The sequence below is a fragment of the Xenopus laevis genome, chromosome 6S, assembly GCF_017654675.1.
Source record: "Xenopus laevis strain J_2021 chromosome 6S, Xenopus_laevis_v10.1, whole genome shotgun sequence".
NCBI lineage: Eukaryota > Metazoa > Chordata > Amphibia > Anura > Pipidae > Xenopus > Xenopus laevis.
Window position 1 is genome coordinate 86,026,716 of NC_054382.1, and position 19,873 is coordinate 86,046,588.

The following is a 19,873-nucleotide window of genomic DNA, read 5'->3' on the forward strand; positions in this document are numbered from 1 at the left end:
TCGTAGCATCTACAAAAAAAATGTATCACCTGCTGTGAAGTTGTAAAGCTATTAGAGGTGAGAGAGGTCAGTCACCATATAAATCCTTAAGACCACATGTTAGAGTATACAGACATGGAACGTTCAAGAAATCGTCTCATATCCACTAATTTGCAGTTGCTGCCTGTTATGTCTGCCTGCAAGAGCAGAAGTGTTGAACAAAGGAAAATTAATAACAGTGCTTTAGACTGTTTTATAAAGCTGATCTGTACAGGCCTGCATATCTGGGAAGGACACAAAGGCTCGGGCCATAAGGAGGCAGACTGGCCATTTAGGGGTAACATACCTCTCTGCTCAGGAATGCTAGTAACTTCCCCACTTTGTTCTCCTTCTAAAGCAGAAGATGGTTGAATTTTCTTTTGAGGTTTTGCTAATGAAGGGAGCTTGTGCTGCTGATATGCATGCTCTACTTTTTTGAAGTTATCAGCAAAATCACCTCTAACCAGCTGAACTGAAGCCTTGGGTTCCTCCAATTTTTGGCTCAGCTGTTTCCTGTAGAGGTTACACTTGAGACCTTGGTGCCTTCCACATAGTTAAAGTATGTGCCAGTATGTCATTTAGTCTCCAAGATTCTGCATACTCTTTAGCCATTTGTTAACATACCACTGGGACCTGAAGTCACACTTATTAAAGGTTGAATTTTAGTGGTTTTTGAAACCACGACTAAACTCTAAAACCACAAATGTCACTGAATTTATTAAAAGATTCTAATATATAGAGTGCAAACAAAAAAAGCACTAAATGATGCACTAAAAAAATATGAATTCCTTGAAAACCTCTAACAATTTGAGTTTTTTCAAACCATTCCTAGGGGGGGAAAAAATTCAAAAGTTTCTAAAAGTACGAACTGATTTAAAGCAGTCCAACACAATTGGACCATTGACTTCTGTAGGACCTTGACAACTTTTACTTGTCAGAGTTTTGCATTAGAGGTTTTGGCTGTCTTTATACTAATTTATAAAAAAAACACACATTTTTCATTATTTGTGGGGGGAAAAAAATCGCAATTTCTTAGTAAATGGGCCCCTTAGTGTGAATTTACCATAGTAAGGATTTGGCTTTATAAGGGGCATGTAAATTCAAGGAGAGGGAATATCCAGTGGGGGGATAGATTGCCACCACTATTTCTGACAGGAGCAGACTAGAGAGCAGGGCCACATTGGTCCTTAGATGACTTCTACGGAGCTCAGAAACACTAGTACATGCGTTAGGTGGAAAACTTCTAACTCATACATGGAGATATATGTCTTATACAAAAACACTGTCCTCCTATTTTAAAGAAGGTGTATGTTATTTCTTACAATAAGGACAGTTGTTGTGGGATACAAGTGGCATGTCTAAGCTATAATTATAACCGATAGTAGTGTTTATAAGGATACGGATTTTACAGGGTTAAGGTTTGCACGGTTATGTATTATGAGGAATTATCTGCAAGAACATCTACCCTTAGGTGCAGTAACCTATACCAATTATCCCCGTTATAGGTGAACAGTTTTTCCAGGACACACTTTTTTTATGCAGCATTTATTGTGCTATCATTTTGGAACAACCAAGTGTCTCTTCTGTAAGCACTGGCTGGGTGCGCTACTGCAATTTGAAAAGAAAATTTGAGTGCCCTGGGGACGTGTATTTGCATTTGAGCAGGGCAAAGGTTTACTCCTATCCTACTCCTATCGAGGTATCCAGGAATGAAAATGTGCAGGTGCATTTGTAGAAAAGGAATTGCCTACATCAAAGAAAATGTCATTGGTATGTACTTTCCAAGTAAATTAGCAGTTCTCGCAGGATATACGTTTGCTGAACTAAAGGCTGTGTTCATAAACGTATATGGATGGAACTGTGTGTGTGTGGTGGGGGACATAATACCTATTATAAAATATTATTTCATTAATTCATATTTTGCAAGAAAGTACCTTCATATTTTTAGATAGTTGTTTCCTTTAATATTTAAAGGACGTATAAATAATAATGTATATATAATGTTGAAGAGAATGGCTATTGTAGCATAGTATATCCCAGTGATCTGTGGTGCTTGCATAGTTACATTAGGAAATATTATTTAATATAAATGACAATAACAATATTTCCTCTTGCATTTCTCAAACCTGTGCACAGTAAAATAATCTATTTTTAATTTTTTTTAATTCTTATTTTTAGCGCATAAAGAAGCATTTGTGTGTGTATCTGTATACCTGCAAATAAACACTATACTTCCAAAATTAATACTTAAGCAACAGATAATTTATATCAAATAAAGTGGCATATTAAAGAATCTTACCAAACTGGAATATATATTTAAGTAAATATTGCCCTTTTACATCTCTTGCCTTGAATCGCTATTTTGTGATGGTCTCTGTGCTGTCTCTGAGATCACCTGACCAGAAATACTACAACTCTAACTGTAACAGGAAGAAGCGTGGGAAGCAAAAGACAGAACTCTGTCTGTTAATTGGCTCATGTGACCTAACATGTATTCTTTGTTTGGTATGTTTGTGTGCACCGTGAATCCTACGATCCCAGGGGACAGCTCTTATTTTTTAAAATGTCAATTTTCTATTTATGATTACCCAATGGCACATCCTACTAAAAAAGTATATTATGAAAATGGTTTATTTACATGAAGCAGGGTTTTACATATGAGCTGTTATATGCAATATATTTTTATAAAGACCTACATTGTTTGGGGGGGGTATAGTTTTCCTTTAAGGAATAACATTTGTAGAGAAGGACAATGTGATGCTGAGAACACCATTACAACAATGTAAGTTTTGGGAAGTACAAATATGCATAATGACAGTAATTATACAAGAGATGGATTACCCATAAGCCACATGAGCCTCTTTTTAGGTGATTCCTGCCATTGCAGCATACATCTGTCTGCTTTTGAGTCACATTTTCAGTGGGATTAGTAGAACTAGGAATGGCATCCTAAGTGTCACTGCATAGTCACATATAATCAGATGCAAATTAATTTCCATGTAACCATTCTGATCTGATTTTACATTGCAAATTTTCTTCTTGTTTAAAATTCTGCTTGAATTAAGCCTTTGAAAGTCCTATTAAAATGAAGTTGCATGCAATTTATTTATTGTCAGGTAGTTGCAGTAAAAGGCCATACACAGAGGTACATAAGGACTAAAAAACATCAGGAGAGTATTGCATTCTCCAGCATTTCTTAATCCTTCTTTAGCGTGACTCCTGTTTTGAAGCTCCACTTCTGCATTACTGGTAGGTATTGTACATAATTTTTTTCATTACTTTCAATGAGAAAATAACAGATTGATCAAAAGAACAATATTCAAAATACATTTGGGACTTTCAATGCTTCAGCAGGACTCTCTGCAGTACCCCATAAAAAATGTATAATTTTAGAACCCTACTTACAATAATAAATGTTAGCAAGTTTCACTAATTTCTTTTGGATCATGGTCACATGCCTACTATTTTTTGTCAGAGGCCCAGATATTCCTCACATTTAATTGTTCTACTGGAATGCTGCAATGCCTGTTCATATTAAGCCAGACATATACCAGGATATTTTTTAAAAGGAAACATAGCCAAGTATAACAACAATGTCATCTATAAATTTTCTTTTTACAGAAGGAGAAAGGGCCTTTCTTTCTCCCCCGCACTCCAATTTAATAAGCTTTAACAAATATCCTTTATTTTTGGTTCCTATCTGTTTTACAAGATTTACTAATTTCTGGATTTCTAGGGGCAGTTTAAAGGTCGATTAGTACATTCATCGAATTTTTGTGTGTCAAAATTCACACATTCAAATTTTAGTCCCCCAATTTGAATGTAAATTTGAATGTGAGATTTATCACACAATGGCAGAGGTCCCTTGAGACATTTCGAGATTTTAATAACCTTCCTGACATTCAAATTTTTTTTGGGGGGGAGAGAAAATATGATTCAAATGTTTGGGTCGGAACCATTCAATTGAATATTAGACATTCAAATCTTTTCATAATTAACCTCACAGTCGAATTGTGAGTATATTCAAATAAAAAAAAAAAACACACAAATTCGAAATTCGACCTTTGATAATTGAAGCTGCCTGCATGTAAATGGAACCAAATAATGGCTGCTCTGAATGTTATGGCTGAACTGGAGGAAAAATTTACGGTAAATAGCTGCCAAATTATGGATCATGCCAAAGTGTCACTATTGTAGTGAAGACAAATGGCAGCAAAGGTTATTGCCACTGCGACACCTCTGAATTATGGAGCAGTACCCTCATGTGAAACATTTTGAGTCCTCATTATTTTAAAGGGTCAAACCGGAAGGATATTCTGTAATAGTCACTGTTCCTTTCCACACACACACGCATTGGATCCAAACATACAGTACATATCAATTATCCTTGAATATATAAATCAAAAATCACAGTTATTTTCTGTTAAATCTGTGACATAAAATACACTGAACTAAAATTGAGAATACACATTATACCATTTCACTTAGAGGGTGTCACAAATAGTCGTCTACTATGTATGCAAATACAGTTTAAATGTGAAATACTTTGCAAGGAGTATGGCAGTACGTACATTACCTCCTAAATTGCATCCCATGAACATAACTAACTCCCAGATCCTTTCATTTTTATAGTCCAGTAATAAAGATAAAAGACTAACATTTAACTGATCCATCCCTCCAGCTATGACTGTACTGAGAGGTGAAACGGGGAAATATGATCCTTTAAACAAATAAAGTCTTTAAACAATAGAGATGATCGTGTTCTGATGGGATAACATGAAAAGGTTACTTGACATATTGACTTCTGAACTGCTGTTGGGTTAGCAGTTACAGTACCTGATATAACTACCAGAGCTTTGTATTTTCTGTTTCCATGTATAGCGTAAGCCAATACTTTTATTGGTAAATCTACAATTGTTCAGCTGCATTTTTTTAAAGGGGAACTATCACAAAAATAAAAATGTTATATAAGCTTCCTCATACTGAAACAAAAAATTCTCTAAATATAACCAATTAAAAATTCGGAACCATTTCTGAAATATCCAAGTTTCTCTTCACTCTCCCCCTCTCAGCATCTTTTTCTCTGCATTCTGTCTCTTTGCATTAGTTGGGAGTCTGTTTTCAAATGATAGTTGAATCCAATATATCTTATAGGGGGGCTCCTTTTGATGTATTAGAGCACACTCTATTAAAATCAGCAGAAATCATGTTTCTCTACATGCAGAATTTGTGCCAAAAGCAGTTATTTTGTTAGATTTTGTGCTGAAGTCAATAATTTGAATGAGCTCATCTGCTAGGAACGGGAGCCCCCCTATAAGATATATTGGATCTAACTGTCAATGAAAATCTGACACCCAACTCCTGCAAGAAGACCGAATGAAAAGAAACAGATGCAGAAAGAGAGATAGTGAAGATACACTTGATTATTTCAGTAATGGTCCATGAATTATATTTAGAAAGTTTCTTATTTCAATACGAAGAAGCTTATATAAAATGTTCATTTTTGCGATAGTTCCCCTTTAAGAACGAAGCTCTGTATGCCAGCACAGTTGTCAGTGTCTGTTTCAGAAAGCCCTTGCACTGTACTGACCTAATGGATAAATTGCTCTCTGAATTCTGTATAGCATAGCCTTTCCACTGACCCAAGATAAGGGTCACTTACAGGGCACTTGCATTGTTCCCCATTCCTTTTATGTTAGGCTTGTGGGTATCATACCAATTAATCAGAAGGCTTGTGAATGAAGAACAGAGATTCAGCATTTGCTGTTTAAAATGGGGAGAAATAAAAATGCATATGTGAGTTGCATCCAGGTAGTACTGCAAATTGTGCATGGCTTATACTATTGAATATGGCCATAAAGTACTATTACATTGTAATGTTAATCTTTGAAATATCTAAGCAGGAACTGTAAATACCTTAACATGAAGCTGTGCCATTTGTATCAATTGACAGAAATGTCTAACAAGCTTGTTTCAACAGTATGTTTCTGTTACAGAAGACACAACACTTTTTTTCTGTATATCTTCTGCACCCATTCAGTCCAGGTGGTGGAAGAGTGAATATGTCAGAGTGGGCAACACATGTTCTAAAGATCATTATTGCTCACAGCGTTTATATTGTATATACCAAAGCAGAAGGCATTTTAGCTGCTTCCTATTAAATGGAAATCCTGAGTTATGTACTTGAGGAACATACTGGTTAATGAGAATGTAATGTCCCCAGTACAGCACAGAACTTCTTTTTGTGTTTGTAACCACAAGATGCTGGAAATTTGACAAATGATATCATTTAAGACAGATGCTTGCCTTAGGGACCTGTTTTTTTGGCTTCCTGTTTCTGGCTTTTATTTCAGTGAGATTTGTAATTGCCACAAGTTCTGTACCTGCTGAGTGTTTTAACCCAATGTGCTAAATTTTACTTTGTTTTACATATTTTTTAGGAAGTATGCATTTCCGTTTCTATAGTGCAATTAAGCTGTCTGTGTTGGGGTTAAGTTCAGTCTGCTGCATTCTGTGCATGTTCTAAAGGATATTGCATAGCAATGCACTCCTTTCTTCAACTCTGACAAATTTATCTTTTTTTAATTTAAAGGGATGCTGTCATGATTTATATGGTGTAGTTTCTATTTCTAAATTACACTGTTAACACTGCAAATAATTCACTCTACCATGTAAAATTTATTTCCTGAACCAGAAAGTGTTTTTTATTAGTTGTAAAATTGGTGTGTAGACAGCCATTTCAAAGGACTTTAGGATGGAATTGCTTTCAGGTAGGCTATTGTTCCTCCTACTCAATGTAACTGAAGGAGTCGCAGGGGGACTTGAATTTTACTATTGAGTTGTTCTTATATCTACCAGGAAGCTGTTATCTGGTTACCTTCCCATTGTTCTGCTGATGGGCTGCTGGGGGGGGGGGGTAAGGGAGGGGGGTGATATCACTCCAATTTGCAGTGCAGCAGTAAAGAGGGACTGAAGTTTATCAGACCACAAGTCACATGACTGGGGACACCTGGGAAATTGACATTATGTTTAGCCACATGTCAGATTTCAAAATGATATATAAAAAAAATTTGTTTGCCCTTTTAAAAATTGGATTTCTGTGCAGAAGTCTGCTAGAACAGCACTATTACCTGATTTGTTTTGGGGAAAAAACATGATTTCCCTTGACAGTATCCCTTTAAATTATCAACCTACTACTCAGAGCTGTTGACCAGAAGCATACAAATTGTGATATCAACATAAAACTAAATCCACTTATGTGTTAGCCATGTGTTTAGGTACAGAACATATATTGCTTAGGCAAGATGCTGCATTATGTTTAGTAACTGTCAGGGAAGACAGGAGACCTCATTAACTGGAGGGCCCAGGAGTATAACAGGCCAGGATGGAGTACTGACAGATACACAGTTTCAATATTTGTGTGTCAAACAGGTCATATTTACCACTATTTAGGGCATGGTGCTTAAAACTGTCTCCCAAAGGCCCCATAAACAGAGCAAAAATTATTCAGTTCTACTGGAAATGACTATAAGCGCAAACTGTCATGTATTTATTTGTGTCTGGGAAAATGTGTAATGTTTAGTTAAGTAAAGTAGTTTTAAGGAAAAAAATATTTGCTAATGTTTTTAAAAATATAAGCAAATGGTAAAGAGGAAAGAATAATCATATTGTTAAGTCTATTTCCTTTCTCTGGCAAAACATCAGTTTTTTCATAATTTATGACTCATTAAAGATCATTCAAACAGTGCAGTGGCGAATAGTCAAATTAGAACTGTTTTCAGGGTCGAGTTGTGATAAATCTCACATTCAAATTTGAGTTGGTGGTTTTAAATTTGAATTTGTGGGATTTGACAAAAAAAAAAGTAAAAAAATTGAGTTTGAATTTTATAAACCTTAGTAATTCTGCCCCTACGTATTTTATAGAATATGCAGCTTTTCAATTGGCTCTTTTCTTTTTTTATACTTTTTTTTTTAATTATTTGCCATTTCTTCTGACTTTTTTCAGCTTTTAAGTGGGGCCACTGACCACAAATAAAAAGTGAATGTTCTGTAAGGTTACAAACAGGTCCAGACTGGGATTTACAATTTACAATGTCCTGGCATTCCCAGTATACAAAGGCCCAAGCAGCCCCCCACCTGCCCAATATATAGTGACTATCTATGGCAACTTACAGCGCCCCTCTGGCATTTGCCAGAACCCACAGATTTCCAGTCCATGCCTGGTTACAAATGTATTATTATTGCTGCTTTTTATTATTCATCATTCCGGCCCTCTCATAGTCATATTCCACTCACTTATTTAAATCAACACATGGTTGCTAGAGTAATTTGGACCATAGCAACCAGACTGCAAACTGGAAAGCTTTTGAACAAAAAGCTAAATAACTAAAAAACACACTTTCTTTTAGATACATGAAACAACTTTGTTTTGACTACCTGTTTCCTAAAATCGAAAATGCTGCCAGCCAAAACAAATTATTATTTTGAAAAAAGCTGTGAGTACTTAAAATGGCTTTAATTTCGTTGTATTCAGCTGTGTTATCTTAATTTTATTTCCGGTACTTTTACATTGTTATGTTCCTGTATCAGTACAGTAGTTTAATATATTTTTATTCCTTCCTCTATAAGTCTCTGCTTTTATCTCTTATTTCTAAGTGATTTTAAGACAACAATTCAAGTTATAGGACAGCCCATTATTATTAAGTTGCATTGCACTTGGTTAGACCAAGGGGTAGATTTATCAAGGGTCAAAGTGAATTCAAGGGATTTTTCGAAATAAAAAAATTAGAAATTCGAAGTAATTTTTTGGATACTTCGACCATTGAATAGGATACTACGACTTTGAATTTACTTCGAATTCAATTTGAAGTAAAATAGTTCGAATATTCGACCATTCGATAATCGAAGTACTGTCTCTTTAAAAAAAACTTTGACTTCAATACTTTGCCAAATTAAACCTGCCGAAGTGCTATGTTAGCCTATGGGGACCTTCTACAGCATTTTTCTGTTTTTTGAAGTCGAAGTAAAATCTTTCGATTGTACGATAAAATCGCTCAAATCGTTTGAAGGATTTAATTGTTCGATCGAATGATTTTACTTCGACAGCAGAATACCCAAATTTGATGAAAGAAGTTTCAATTCGATGATCGAATTTCGAAGTATTTTTAACTTCGAAATTCGACCCTTGATAAATCTGCCCCCAATAGTCGAATTAAAAATTAAATTTCAAATTTGAATTTTTGAGATTTTTTATGGCCAAAACTATCAAATTAGGCAAAACTGCCAAATTTGAGTTTTTTCGAGATTTATCATACTCTCTTTAAGAATTCGAATTCTACTATTCGCAGCACACAATGCAGGGGTGCAACTATAGAGGAAGCAGATCCTGTGGCTTTGGGGAAGCCCATGAGGCTCAAATAATGAGCAATTTCAACATTGATTGGTAAAACAGGACAATCTCTGAATATGTTGTGGGCCCTAAAATGTCAAATTCAAATACGACTAGGGAATTGTTGAAATTCGATTCCAGTTTCTTTTAATAATTCTAATTCGAGATTTATCATACTCTGGCCCTTTAAGAATGCAAATTAGACTATTCACCACTTAAATCCTGCCGAATTGCTATTTTAGTCAATGGGAGACGTCATGGGATCAATTTGAAGTTGCCTTCATGACATTCAAGTTTTTTTAGTGGGAAAAAACTTGAATGGAGTTTTTAAAATTTGAAAAGAGATTTTAAAATTAGATTAGAATTCGATTTGAATTTTCCGGTCGATCCTATTCACCCGAGTTTAGCAAATTCGATTTTTTAATGCATTTCGATTGGTCGAATTCCTAGTTTATGGAAGCTTTTAAAAACTCGCATGAATTCGAAATTCGACCTTTGATAAATGTGCCTCCCAGTGAAAGTTTTTTTAATCTGATGTGTAACCATAAGTAAATTATGAAAATGCCACCCTAGGTGCAATCTAATAAACCCAGCATTGTTACCATTATGCAATTGCTATTGATTTTTACAGTTCCAGGGTTCTCTTTTATCTACAGAATGCAGTATCTTGAGCTTGCTGGCAATTCATGGCAAGGCAAGACCCCATGAGGCTCAAATAATGAGCAATTTCAACAGGACAATCTCTGAATATGTTGTGGGCCCTAAAATTAATTTGCTGTGCGGCTCAGTAACATCTAGTTACGCCACTGACACATGGGGTTAAAGACAGGTGATTTATTCAAACTGTTTGGATCACTAACTCCCTCATATACTGTATGTGGTGAAGGATGTACAGTATATATTTATTTAAATCCTGAATTCTTAAGGCCCTCCTTGAGGCATGGATTTTGCTGCAATGGTATAGTTAAAGTGTCACCATAAAGAAACTTTGTAGGAAGAAAAACACTATACAACTAGCTACAATAATAATAATAATTAGCTATTATTTGTGAAAGAGCTGAAACGCCTTCTAACTGTAAAGTATAGAAAGGGAACATAGCCCTCCTTGCTTCTTGTCACTGTGCGGTGGTACAATAGCTGTAGTCCACAGAATAAAATGTTTTGATATGAGCCTGAAAATACAGTACATGTATCAGAGCAGACTGCAAGAAATGATACCAAGTTCAATGACCTTTCCTAAAGCACAATACTGTATTTAGACATTTCTGCTGGAAGGCATCAATAATATATGTCTCATACAGTTACAATAATCTGAAACCATCACACATATGACTTGTTAAAAAACTGTACATACTATCCCATGTTACTTTTTCTTATGTCGATAATGCAGATTTTTGATGCCATTATGGAGAAATGCTAAATGCTAGTTTTCATTCACTTGACATATAAGCTCAAGTTACCTCTTCTCGTTTAGAGAGAGTTATTATTTTATTGCCATTACATGTCAAGCCAAGGAAGGGACTGGAAAACATTTTCTTTAAATAAATCTGATTGCCTTCAACTTCACTTCAACTAACATAAAACATGTTATTAGGATGATACCTATTTAGGCCCGGAGAAACAAGGACAATGTGTAGCATTTCTGTTGTTTTTTCCTGTACCATTTTCCCCCCTTTCTGGCAAGAAATGAGAAATTTAAGAAGTAACAAAGTAGGAGCAGTTCTTTTACATGACAAATCCTGCTGGTTTTTAAAAAAGGAAATGGCACTATTGCCTAAAATAAATGATATAAAAATCCAGTATTGCACGGCTAAAAAGAAGGATTAACAAATTCTTCACCAGCTGGGTCTTTCGTAGCTAGGTTACATGGAATAAAAAATATATTTATGTAAACTAGTTATATTTTCCTTATCAGCTTAATTCTGTGATTAGGATTAAAAAATATGGATATCTCATCATTTTATATTTCTATAAATATTTAGTAAAATAATTACGCAAAAGGATATTTAGAACAACAAATATTATTTTTCTGCATATTTGTGTTGTGTGTGTGTTTGTGTGTCGGTGCTTTTTCCCATAGAGGTAAATTATATACTATATTCCAGAGATACCGTATTCACTAGTGGTTAAAGCCTCATAAAACTTTCTCTTCAGATAAAGGAGTATCCTTGTTTCAATTTGCAATAAAAACTGCAGAGACACAACCTCCTAATTTTCAAACCTTCTTGTATAAGACTTTAAGAAGCCAGGGTTGTCACAAACCTCCACAGGAGATTTGACTTCCTTTAGCTTTGGCTCCACACATTTCTTGCCTTTGCTTTTACTGTTCTTACTGAAGAATAACATTTTCAGCTGCAAACATTCATTATTCAGGTCACTCTTTTACAAGCAGGGTATGCAGTAAATGCTGTAATTAGATGAACTTTGCTTGGTTTGCCACTGCTTGCTTCCATGATGTAAATTGGCAATCACATGGAAACAAGATGGGTGTAGGATACGTGCTTCATTCAGAGGCATCTCCCAAACTGTTATATTTCAAAATTCGACAGCTGGCTCTGCTAATTCTATGAACACTCTAGAATTGGTTACAGGTTGTTTCTAGCTGTGGCTACTTCAGAATACTTCAAAGTAAAGAGTAAAAAGTGAGACTTAACAGTGCTTTCATATGCAGAGAGTTCCATAGGAGTCTGCAGTTTGGCACCTTGGGTAGAGAAAGGATTCCAGGCATATTTTTGGTTATTAAAGAACCAGTGACATAAAAAATAATTTGTTTGCACATAATGAAAAAAAAAAAAACACCAAGACACAGTTCACTTTAAATTCACAAAGTCTTTATTAAGAAATAACTTACTGATACTCCACTTGCGCTCCTCTTCAGAAAAGGCGACAGGGCGACGATCCATCATGCAACGCTCGATTTCTCCTTCCTGCCTTCTAAAGGAGATTGCCAGGGAGGAGAAATCGAGCGCCGCATGATGGATCGTCACCCTGTTGCCTTTTCTGAAGAGGAGTGCAAGCGCAGTATTGGTAAGTTATTTCTTAATAAAGACTTTCATTTAAAGTTAAATGTGTCTTGGTGTTTTTTTTCGTTATGTACAAAAAAAATGTTTACATTTTTTTTTATGTCACTGGTCCTTTAATTATCCCTTATATAAATTAGTCAATGTTCCATAGCATAGTTTAGGATGTCCATATGTTAAGCTGATAGAAAGGGAAATTACACCCCTGTCTAAGTAAAACCCACCATCAACTGAATGTCGACACAGTTGAAATTACAGAACATTCCTCCTCAATATATGAATATTCCACAAAACTAATGTGGTAGTCATAATCATCAACAACAAGATCATTTAAATAGAACCCCCAACAAGCTACCCAGAATTCCCCACAGTTTCCATTTTTTCACATTTCTTTCCCAACTGTCAGGAGAGGTTGAGAACTCTCTCTTGTTTTGGTGCGGTGTTAGAGCTCTGAGCTTGAACACCCTGCTGAAAATGAACAGGCATTATCTTAAATTGAATAGTGTGTTAACAGGGGGGCTAATAATTTGAAAAAAGCTCCTTCCACAGCAGAAAAGAGCTTGGTAAATCTAAAAAGATGAGTAAAAATACAGATACTTTATACATTGGCCCCTCAGAGTTTGACATAGGTCTATTAACTCATAGGAACCAATCAGATATCCTCTCTCAAATAGGAGACAAATAAATGCAGATAGACTGATGATAAATTTCTAAGTGCAAACTTTACAACTTTTTAAAATTACACATAAAGACATACTGATGGGCAGGGCCAGAACTAGAGGTAGGCAGTCCTGGATTTCTGGTGAAGGGTGGCCCAGCCACTTTATGGGCATCTCAGCATCCCCAGTTCGCCAGTGCTACTGGGCATGTGCTCTCAGGAGGGAGAGGGCGCACAGCCGGGTGATAGGATTGTGTGGCCTAGGGACGCCCACCCGAGAAATCCAGCCCTGGGGGTGGGCAGAAGATGCAGGTGCCTAGGGTGCAATACTGGGGTCGGGTGGCACTGGGCACATACCTCTAAACTGCATACCCCTAGTCCCGGCCCTCAAGGTCCCCAGTCCTCCCTGCTTTCCTCTGCTCCCCGATCATTCCGCCCCCACCGTCATAATGTGTCTGCAAAATTTTTCATCCATTAATACACATGTATTGATATTTTATTCTATATGATTCTCAGTAGATAACTTGTTTGCCGGTAACTAATTTGCATGTACGTCACATCATGGATTACTGGACAGGAGATCCATGTTTAAAATGTAAATGTTGGTCTGCTACAGTGGCAACTGGCAAGCAAAGACGTAGAGAGGGCCACTGCAATTTTCTTGCCTCCCACTGTACTGTTTCAATATTTAGAACTAAAAGTGACTAGTGCAAGTGCACCTACTGTTCCATTTGTTGTTGTAATGATGCAAATTAAAGAGTAAATCTGGACTGCAGCAGGCCAATAAAGTTTAATTAGTAGCTTACTGTGACACAACCACATGGCCCCCCTTATGAAGTTATGATCCCTTACTCCGTGCCAACAATCATAACCAAACAAGTGTTTTAGAAATAATTCAAGCAGGCGAATACCTGCAGAAGCATCTCGATTAGTTTAACTGTAGGAGAAAATAAATCTATTCCTTTAAAACAAGATAATAAAACCACACAATACGATTTTGTGCAAGTGCTTGTAATTAGTAATAAAAACATCTAAATAATATATTACGCTGATACAGCTACTGTCAGAGCCAAATTAATTTACTGTAATACGTTATTTACTTGGAACAACCACCTGAATCTCGGCAGCATGTTTCTTATTCTCTTGGATGTATGGCAGTGTATATTCTCATTGATAGTTTGTAAAATATATCTCCTAGTTAATAAAATCCTTTTCACATTTAATTTCCTGATACACTCTATAAACAAATAATAAAATCACATAATGCAAGTTTGTCTTCAGCATTTTTAATTTTTGTGGGCTGGTCACATTTACATAGAGAACACATTCTAGGTTGGGCAATTTTTGTTCACAACGTTTCAGGAACTTACAATAAGGAGAAATAGCCACTAACAAGGAAATTTGAAGCACTCAAGGGGGGTTATATTTATGATATTTATGGGTAAAGGTATGGGACCTGTTATCCAGAATGCTCGGGACCTGGGGTTCTCTGGATAACGGATCTTTCTGTAATTTGGGTCTTCATGCCTTAAGTCTACTAGGAATTCATTTAGATATTAAATAAACCCAATAGGCTGGTTTTGCTTCCAATAAGGATTACTTATATCTTAGTTGGGATCAAGTACAAGCTACTGTTTTATTATTATAATAATCATTTTTAAAAATTTGGATTATTTGGATAAAATGGAGTCCATTACGTAATTCGGAGCTTTCTGGATATTGGGTTTCCAGATAAGGGATCCTATACCTGTATAATAAACCTTATTTTACATGCATTGTTTATCAACCATATATTTTCCTGTCATTAGGGGTGAGGGCATAGGTTATTGTTCATGCAAAAATAAAATTAAGAGAAAACATGCTCTGTTGGCACAAACATATAAGGGTTCATATGAAAAATGAACGACTGATATTTCTGATAAACAGGACTACATTCTTTTTTCTAATTAAAAGAACGATGTAAAGATGAATGTGGGCCTTAAGTGTCTTTGTAGTTTGCATGATAGGCAGGATCAATGCACCGATTTCCATTATAAATAGAAGATACAGATCTGTGACATGGGAACATTTTGGTATGAAAGCAGATTTTCAGTTAATTATAGATGGGATATAAAAATGGGTGTATGTAGATAATGGTTTTTAAAGGGTTTGATAAAGGGTTTAAAAAAAGGGGCTGCATATGTGACTGAATTGTAGAGTTTTTGACAATGAAGACAATAGAAGGAAGGCATAATCACTTCCATTTAAGTGGTTTACACTTGGCTAAAGTAATATGGTATTTGCTGGAGAAGTGTAGAAGACATTAGCACATTGAAGCAATAATAATTTGGGGGTTTTTAAGCACCATCTTTGATCTGTATGATGGTGCTGTTTGTTTTAGTTGAAAAAAAGGTTATACAGTGGTTGAAGTGCTGACAGGTTGCTGTCAGGATGTGGATCTAGGACTGCCGAGTATAGGAGGAGCTATAGTGAGACCCAGTAGGGCACTGACAGGTTAGCTGTTTCAAAAAAAAAAAAGTCTTAAAAACCTGAAGTAATTTTGCTGTGGTGTTCATAAGCTTGTCATGAAATGCAGGGGCCACTGTGTCATATTGCTGGGGCCACTCATATTATGGAATGCTGGGGTTATTAACTGTGTTATTAACTACTGAGTGCATGGTATCATGGGGTGCTGGGGCAATTGAAACATGATATGCTAGGGCCACTGGGGCCAAAATGAGTAAAAATGCTGTTTTATGCTGGGGGTTGCAGGGAGCCAATGAACCCTTTAAAGTTGGTTGGGGAAAAATCAATGTGACCTTTGATTTTAGAAGTCACTGTATTTACAATGCAGACAGTAGAAGGTGTATATAGAAAATAAAACTAGTACGTCACATTTGGACCAATTTTAAAATGTATGATCTTTAAAAAAAAGTGAATACAGCTCAAAATCCTTATAATAGTTTTTATTTCCATACACACAAATGCATTGGGAGCGCTGCACATTCTATTCCAAATCAAAACATGCAGAAAAATGTATCAAATTAGTGTTATTCCTTTACAGAAAGTAAATAAAAAGGGAACATTAGGCTGTTCCAAAAAAAATAACAGCATCTGAATTCTTCTTTCCAAACTCACACATTCACTGTATGAAATGAAAAATGTTTCAAGATTTTGCTTTCCTTTGAATCACTGAACTAGTATTTAGTTGTATAACCAGTGTTTCTGAGAACTGCTGCACATCTGTGTTGCATGGAGTCCACCAATTTCTGGCACCTGTTACATTACACAATTCTTCTGCATTTCTTGGGTTTGCCTCAGAAACAACATTTTATGTCATTTCACAAGTTTTATGTTGGATTAAAGTGGACCTGTCATCCAGACACAAAAATCTGTATAATAAAAGTCCTTTTCCAATTAAACATGAAATCCAATTTCTATTTTTTATTAAAGCATTCATAGCTGTTGTAAGCTCATTTAAAAATCTCAGCTGTCAATCAAATATTGTCTGCCCCTCCTCTATGCTATGGGCATAGAGGCGGGGCAGACAATTACATTCACTTTCCATTCAGCACTTCCTAGATGTCACTGCTCTCCCCACATTCCCCCGTTCTCTTTACCGTTTAATTGTGTAGCCAGGGCAAGGAAATGGACATCAGGTCCCCCATTCTGGTGCACAAACAAGATTCTGAGATGATACAAGGCTTGCCTTAATAAAACTGTCCACAAAATGGCTGCTACCTGCTTGCTATAATTATGAATTCCCAGACTGAAGGAAACAAAATTCAAATAATTTATATAGTGTAATTAAAGTTCATTTTGCTTGACTAATGTGATAAAATATGATTTGGAATGTTTTTTTTGGGTGACGGGTCCCCTTTAAGGTCCAGGTATTGGCCTGGCCACTCTATAATGTCAATCTCAGGGTTGGATTGGTGGGATTGGTGGGAAAAAAGATAGGGGGCCGTGCCTGTCCAAACTTATATCATTATGCTTGCACCACCATGTTACACTGTCTTCACAGTGTATTGTGGCTTGAATTCAGTATTTGGGGCTTGTTTGACAAACTGTCTGCAGCCCTTGGACCCAAAAATAACAATCTTGCTTTCATCAGTCAGTTCTTTGGCCCCTGATCACTCTGGGACCCTAGGCTATAGCCTGTGCATTAATCTGCCCCTGGCAATCAGGCCTTCCTGCCTTCCTTTCCAAAATTGAGCATTACTGCACCTTTTGATACACAATGCTGTGTGAACTCTGGAGCTGCCATCGCCTCCTGACCAGGGTTTCCTCCTAAAGGATCGGACACAGACATCACTCGCAGGCCCATCGAACACTGGAAATAAGGCCAAACACACACAAAACTGCAGGGCCAGAACTAGGGGTAGGCCGAAAAGGCACCTGCCTAGGGTGCAATGATATGGGAGCAGGTACCTGTTCAAAGGTGTTCTGACTACCCATAGTGTGGGTTCACTCCCTTGCTTCTCTTGCCTCCCTCCTCTCTCCTCCCCTTCCCTCTATTACTTTCTCCCTTCCATCTGTCACTCTCCCCTACCACCCTCCCTCCCCTCCCTCCCATCTCTCCTGTTACGGTGATTGTGCACACTGGGGAAGGGGGCTCACAGGTAGCCAACCAGGGTGCCGACGGCTTTACCCGGCCCTGAGTATCTGTATGCCTGTATCCTGCCTTCGGTTATATCATTGCTTGTCTGCTACTTTGTTCACTTCTGCTCTTTCACCTCTCCTATTTTTCTGCTTTTCCCTCTTTTCTAATCTTTCAATGATTTAAAATCATCTTACCCTTCTCCTCCCTTCTGTATTACTGATCTCCTGTTGTTATGTGGTTTATCTACCTACACCAGTTTTTAAATAATAATATGTGAGTGCATGGATAGGTCTGTATATGTATGTCTAAAACAAAAATAAAAGTATAGGTCTGTATATGTATTTCTTAAACAATGTAAAAGAAGTCTTAAAGGCAATGGACACTCCTTTGAAGATAACAATGTTCAATACTTGGATAAAGAAGACCTCTGGTTTAAAAGAGACATGAAAGAGGTGATTCATCTCAAGGTGGAGAAACCATCCCTGAACAGAGGCCTTCGACACCACCTGTCTGCTACATACAATGCTGTTCTAACATCTGTACCCCGGCATTTTCAGAACACTTCAAAAATCCATTCATGCAACTCTCACCAGTTTCTAGGAGTTGCATGACACATTGGTCATCCTATCACAGTAACTACACAGAATCAATACCTCTGTGAATTTCAGATGTCACCTCTCTGAAGAGTTACAATGTGCCATTGTGATTGGATTAGTGGAAGAGTTCATATGCCGAGAACTTCCCACACCAGTCAGTTGAACTGAAGAATCTGCTCGGATCAGTAGTGAAACGTCTTCAATGATTACTCAGCAAGTCCAGTTGTTTTAGAATTACTTACATCAGATATACCATGACCTGGATGAATGAAAATCTTCATAATCATATTGCCACATAATTGCTGTTTTTCTAGAAGAAGACCAAGTATTAACCAACCTTTCCTGTCAGCGTTCTGGATTTTCAGTGCTAATCAGTACAAATAGTGAAATGGGAGGCACTATGTTTTAAGTTAAATTGTGTTTACTAAAATACGTACTATCAGACTGTCCAGTAATCATTAGGCAGTCAGTGAAGTAAAAATTATATAACAAATAACTGTGATTATCCAGTCCTTTACTCTCAATTAAACCAGCAAAAAGGCCATTCAAAGCTGTATTTATCCAATGTTTTCACCTGTTTTGGCAACAATATCTTGTTTATTTCACTGAACTTTTTATTAATGACTTTATATGAAAGTGTTCAGCAGTGAAGCCTGGGTTAAATGATAATGATTGAACCATGCAACTAATAGTGTTTTGGGGCCCATAATGCAGCTCTGGAAACACAGTCCCATGGTATACAGCAGTCGTTTCTTGATGCATAACAGTATGTCCAAAGAATAAATGCTAATTCATAAATTAGCATTTAAAATGTTTTTATAACAAGCCCTGTTATTTCAAATTAAATTAGTATTGCCTATTTTTTAATTGATTGATGATGGCAATAATCTTAGGGTTACAAGCACATTTCGCTGAACAAAAAGGTGATGCACAGAGATATGGTAATACAAAAATCATGATATAGGCATACAACCATAGAAGAGATGAACTTGAAGGTGTAACTTCTGTCTGTTCTTCACCAATAATGTTTGAAGCATTATCATATCTCCTTTCTCTATGTTCTCTCAATAATAGCATGTTTTACACTGTAATAAATCAGTGGAATATCTGTATATAAAAAGCCTTAAAAAGCTTCCTTTTTGACATATTTTCTTCTGTGCTCCAACATATTTGCAGTGCCCCAGAGGCCAAAGTTGCTGCAGCAGTCATTGAAGCCTTAGACCATTAACTGCCAGAAAGCAGTTTAATGTGAGACAAATTCCTGTTAAAATCTGGGGCAACGCTTTGTGATGACTTGGGGGGGGAGGAGGAGAAAGGAAAACCATGTACTGTACATGATATAGAGCAGTTTCTTCTTCAAAGTCCTTCCGCCGCAGAGAATGGTCCTATCAAGTAACAAGTCAAGGTTAAAAAGATGTATCGTTCAATGTTTAGGTCACAAACCAGTGACCTTTCTCAAGGTTTTGCTTTGCTTAAAAAATGTAACTGGGTTTTGAATGTAGCCCTGGTTACTACTATTTTGAGCTCATTTAAAAAAAAAAAAAAAAAATTTAATATATATATATATATATATGTATATATATTATACTCTGGCACTATTAAATTACAATA